The 6,155-nt window shown below is 38.4% G+C and overlaps 1 pseudogene; it reads right to left on the bottom strand.

Moving 5' to 3' along the window:
• Window positions 1-1,452: 1,452 nt before the first annotated feature.
• On the bottom strand, window positions 1,453-3,553 carry LOC100809880 (uncharacterized; annotated as a pseudogene).
• Window positions 3,554-6,155: the final 2,602 nt, after the last annotated feature.

The raw sequence follows: 6,155 nt of genomic DNA, 5'->3' as shown, positions 1-6,155 counted from the left end.
AGGAGAGGCGTATGTCAAAGAACCAGCCAAGTTGATAGTCCTACCCTGTGGCATGCTAGACTTGGGCATGTAGACTATCAAATGCTACAAATTATAGCATCTAATAAGCTTATTGGTGGGCTTCCAGAATTGAAATAGGTGAAGGAGGAAGTTGTTTGCCAAGGATGTCAATTTGGTAAGGCTTACAAGCTGCCATTTAAAAGTTCCAACAGAGAAAGAACCATTCCTTTCGAACTTATAGACACAGATATAATGGGGTCAACAAAAACACCTAGTTATAGTGGATGTAAATATACTATGGTGCTAGGGGATGATTACACTCGATATACTTGGTTGTATTTCCTAAAGGAGAAAAGTGAAGTTACACATAAGTTTGTTATTTTCTCTGACATGGTGGAGAAGGAGTTTGATGCAAAAATCAAATGCTTGAGGAGTGACAATGGAGGTGAGTTCAACTCAACAGATTTCACAGTTTTTTGTCATGAAAAAAGGGATCCAAAGGCAATTTACTTGTCGAGATACACTGCAGCAAAATGCAGTGGCTGAAAGGAAATTAGCTCATCTAACTTCAGTGAGCTTGTCATGGATACATGACAAAAATCTGCCTCGTGAGTTATAGGCAGAAGCAATTCAATGTGCTTGTCATGTAATCAACAAGTTGCCTCCATGGACAGGCAAAGAGAAATCTCCATTTGAACTACTCTATGGGGATAAACCAGTAGTGGATTATTTTCGAGTCTTTGGAGCCATCTGCTATGTACATATTCAAAAGACAATAAGAAGCAAATTAGATCCAAAAGCCAAGAAATGCATCTCTGTTGGCTATGCCCTTATAGAAAAGGGTGGAAATGTATGGATCCAATCACTAAGAAATTTGTTACATCTCGAAATGTAGTATTTGATGAGATTTCTTCTTAGAAAGCTGAAGAAGAGGTTGTCTCAACTGATGAGTTCAGAGGAGAAGTGCAACCAATTGCAGATGTAGATGAGCAATGAGTTACTAATGTAGAGCAACAAGGAGAGGAAAGCATTGAGTCAGCTGAAATAGATGCAGAAGAAGTAAGAAGGTCCGATAGAAGAAAAAAACCTCCAACATATTTAAAAAAAATTAATTATATTTTCCCCTTGTAATTTATTAATCAGAATCCTCAGGCCACAACATTCATCTTTACTTTAGTAACAGGGCCCTAAATTATTGAACTTTGACTGCAGAGCCGCTATGTAGCACGAATACCTTTGGTAGTTTGGTACAGTTGCCGCAGGCATGTATGCTTTCAAGGGAAACGAATTCTCTCGATTTTCTTTTTTTGTTCATTTCTTTTATTTTAATGTTTTTAGAAAAATAAATCAAAAGATGCATACTTTATGAGAATTCAAGATGAAGTAACACTAATTTTCTCAGAAAAATTCTATTCTTCTGATAGATGTTATGAATAAATCTTCTAAGATGCCTTTTTAAAAATCACTATCACTATGGTATGACATACAGCAAAAGCGCTATCTATTGCGCACGAAACTCCTAGTACTGTACAGATTAACAGAAGTGGCCAAAACTGAAATTCAGCTAAAGTACTATACAGACGATATTTCCGATGCTTTGGAATCCAGTTCTTCTTGAGGATTATTAAGAAATTCAGCTAAAGTTGGCACTTCAAAGTCAAACCTGGGGTTCCTCATTTGGCTCGGCAAGTTGATCTTCCTCTGTTATTTTCTGAAGTTCTACATTCTCCCAATCTTCGAGAACAACTATTCTATTCTTAGTTTCCCAAGTGTGGATCAATCGATCCAACCCTGGCTGCCAAATAATATCCCCCCCTTCTCCTTTCAGTATGAACTTATACTGGAATGTTTGTCCAGCAGGCATATCCTGATTACACAAAGGAAGCATATACAACATTTATAAAAGTTTTTGATCCAACAATTTTTTCAAATTCTGAACAGATTTTACTCACCAGCTCCACAGCCCATACACGTCCTTCAGACCATGTCATGGGTAATGCCTCTAAAGGGTCCCATGAACCAAGCACAGGACCACCTCCAACTATAAGAAACTGTTCACCAAAATTACAAGTCTTTTGTAACTGGAACGATACACGAACAAACTTTGATTCATCTGCACAACAAATTACAATGTTGGGATTTTGAGTTCCACGGCATATATATGTAGTAGGAAAAATACAAAAGGTCATTAGAACCCACTTGTTTGTTCACTCTGTTGAGCCTGAGGCTCCACAGTTTCCAAGTCCACCTGCAACATTTTATTCGGTTCAAGAGACTGTCTCATCAAACATGCCAAAATCTTGTACGTTCTCAATTTATTTAATGTAAATACAACAACTAGACAACCATTTCTTAACGAATTTCCCCACATAACAGAAAAGCCAATTAGTTTGGGAACAAAACATGGATTTAGATCTTTAAATACTTTTAGTGTTGTTCTGCAATCAGAATTTGACTCTTTTAGTGTTGTTCTCCAATCAGAATTGGAGTTTTAATTAGGTAATCTATGCTAATTCTTAATGCAAAATTTATAACACGAATTATTGAGGTGAAACTCCAACTCCAATTGAAAACCAGTACTAAAAGTATTAAGAAATTGCATCTAAGTTTTGTCTTTCATTTGGCTCATATCCTCCTGAATTATACAAAATCATTGAAATAAATTCTCAAGACAGTAAAGAAGCTCCACCAGTAACACCAAAGCAACAGAGAAAACTTCAAACCCGAAATATGCTGGAAAGAATCGTACAAGCTATAAAAAACAAAGTAAATTGTTGAAGTCGCCAAACATTTCAAGAAATAACCATTCCCATAAAAGGGAAACAAAAAAAGAAAGTGAAAATGGAATCAGAACCAAGAAGTCTAGCATAGCAGTAATACGAAATGTTTCGTAACAAGTTTTGGATCTACGCATACTCATACAAAAGGGAGAATATTTAGCGTATAAAAAGAAACCAAAAGGTGAGAAGAAACTGGGCAAGCTACTAGGAAACACGAAATTTCAGAAAAAGGAAAGAAGAAAAAAAACAAGAAAAGAAAAAGAAGCATATTTTGAGAACCCAACAAGAATCACCCCCACTTGAAAGCAATCATGTTCCTAACATGCAAACAAGAAACACCCCAAGAAGACCAAGAACAAACAAAAGAATTATGATAGTTCCAACAAAGAAAAACAAAAATTTGAAACTAAGCATAGAAAAAAAAAGAAGCAAACCTGGTCCTTTGGTGGCACTGCATGAACAGGGTAAAGATCATTGTTTCGAACCAGTTTCAGGAGCAATAAATTCCATCCCTTTTTCTCATTTTTAGAACGAAGGGTGAAGCAGAATTCGGGTCTATCAGAAACACAAAGGGGAACTCTGGGAGAGAAGGGTCCTAGAGTCTCGACCATGGCCTTAGAACAAGAGCTTGTGAGGGCTTTCATCATTGGTGAAGTTTGTTGTGCCACACAACAATGAGTTTCTGGGGTGAGAGTGAGACACTGGTTTGGTTTTTAGTTCCTTTCTTCGATCGCTTTAGTAGTTGAGAATCTTGAATCTATCTGGTGCTGACGGTGAGGGTCGTTTTATATAGTGGTGGGGTTTACGCAGTTTGTTTATCCACGTGTATGTGTCATGTGGACAGGAGGTGGCATCACTGGAATTGGTTCACGGTTTTTTAAGTGAAATACTATTGCTATATTTTTATTTTTCTAAATATTTTAACACTTTAGTTTTATAAAAATTTAAACTTCTATTTTATATTTTAATAAAAGAGAAAATAGATTATGTATTAAAAATATAGAATATTTTTACACTGTCCTTCAATTACATTTTATAAATAATTACAACAACAACAACAACAACAACAACGCCTTATCCACTAGGTGGGGTCGGCTACATGGATCAACTTCCGCCATAATGTTCTATCAAGTACCATACTTCTATCCAAATCATTAAGTTCGAGATCCTTTTTGATAACCTCTTTTATAGTCTTTTTGGGTCTTCCTCTGCCTCGAATTGTTTGTCTTCTCTCCATCTGGTCTACTCTCCTCACTACAGAGTCTACCGGTCTTCTCTCTACATGCCCAAACCACCTAAGTCTATTTTCCACCATCTTCTCTACAATAGGCGCTACTCCAACCCTCTCTCTAATAGCTTCGTTTCTAATTTTATCCTGTCGAGTCTTACCACACATCCACCGCAACATCCTCATCTCCGCTACACCTACTTTATTCTCATGTTGGCTCTTGACCGCCCAACATTCTGTTCCGTACAAAATCGCCGGTCTTACCGCAGTCCGATAAAACTTTCCCTTTAGCTTGATCGGTACCTTTGCATTACATAACACCTACGATGCTTTTCTCCATTTCATCCATCCTGCTTGAATGCGATGATTCACATCCCCTTCAATTTCTCCATCATCCTGTATTACAGACCCAAGATATTTAAACCGTGTGACTTGAGGGATAATATGGTCTCCTATTTTCACCTCTGAGTTAGAAACCCTCCTTCTTTTGTTGAACTTACATTCCATATACTCCGATTTGCTTCTGCTTAGGCGAAAGCCATGTGTTTCTAGAGCTCGTCTCCAAGTTTCCAACCTCTCATTCAACTCCTCCCTCGACTCTCCAAGGAGGACTATGTCATCTGCAAAAAGCATGCATCTCGGCGCTATCTCTTGGATTTGTTCCGTGAGGACATCCAGAATTAAGGTAAAAAGGTAGGGCTAAGGGTTGACCCTTGATGCAAACCAATTGTGATGGGAAAATCGTCTGACTCTCCACCCTGTGTCCTAACACTAGTCGATACCCTATCATACATATCTTGGATAGCTCGAATATATGCAACCCTAACCCCTTTCTTCTCTAGAGCTTTCCACAAAATCTCTCTAGGCACTCTATCATACGCTTTCTCCAAGTCAATAAAAATCAAGTGCAAGTCTTGTTGGGCCATGCGATATTGCTCCATCACCCGCCGTAATAAATAAATCGCTTCCATGGTCGACCTTCCCGGCATGAAACCAAATTGATTCTCAGTAACTTGAGTTTCCTTTCTTAATCTCCGTTCGATCACTCTTTCCCATAATTTCATGGTATGACTCATGAGCTTGATTCCCCTATAATTTGCACAATTTTGTATATCCCCCTTGTTCTTATAGATTGGCACTAACGTGCTTCTCCTCCATTCCTCCGGCATGCGTTTTGACCTCATAATTTCGTTAAAGAGTTCGGTGAGCCACTCAAGACCTCTATCTCCAAGAGTTTTCCACACTTCAATAGGTATGTTGTCTGGCCCCACCGCCTTACCGTTACTCATTCTTTTCAACGCTTCCTTTACTTCCTGTTTCTGAATCCGACGATAGTACTTATAGTTCCGGTCCTCTTCTCTTGTGTCTAGACTGCTAGAGTCATATCCATATCCATCATTAAATAAGTTGTGGAAATACGCCTTCCACCTTTCCTTGATATCTTTTTCATGCACTAAGACTTTGCCTTCTTCATCCTTAACACACTTTACTTGATCCAAATCTCTAGTCTTCCTCTCTCTACCCTTAGCAAGCCTATATATAGATCTTTCTACGTCCCTGGTTCCTAGAGCTTGGTATAGTCCATCAAAAGCTTGGGCTCTTGCCTCACTCACCACCTTTTTGGTTTCATTTCTAGCTATCTTATACTTATCCCAAGTTTCAGAATTTCTACACCTAGACCACTCCTTGAAACACTCCTTTTTTACTCTAACTTTGCTCTGAACATTTTCATTCCACCACCACGATTCTTTACCCCTAGGTCCAAAACCTCTAGATTCACCCAACGTCTCTTTAGCCACTTTAATAATCTCTTGGGACATCTTGTTCCACATATCATTTGCACTTCCTTGTGATTGTCCACACCATCCCTCCCATATCTTTTGTTGGAAGATTCCTTGTTTCTCACCCTTCAAGTGCCACCATTTGATCCTTGGTGCTACCAAAGGACTTCTTCTCTTTGCCCTATCTCTAATTCTTACATCCATAACCAAAACTCTATGTTGGATAGTCAAGCTCTCTCCCGGGATAACTTTACAGTTCAAGCAATACTTCCTATCAGACTTCCTGATAAGGAAGAAATCTATCTGAGAACATGTCCCTCCACTTTTGTAAGTGATAAGATGTTCCTCTCTTTTCTTAAACCATGT

Source organism: Glycine max, unplaced genomic scaffold (genome assembly GCF_000004515.6).
Source record: "Glycine max cultivar Williams 82 unplaced genomic scaffold, Glycine_max_v4.0 scaffold_250, whole genome shotgun sequence".
NCBI lineage: Eukaryota > Viridiplantae > Streptophyta > Magnoliopsida > Fabales > Fabaceae > Glycine > Glycine max.
Note: the sequence above shows the minus strand (reverse complement) of the source record. Positions and strands in the feature narration are given on the sequence as shown.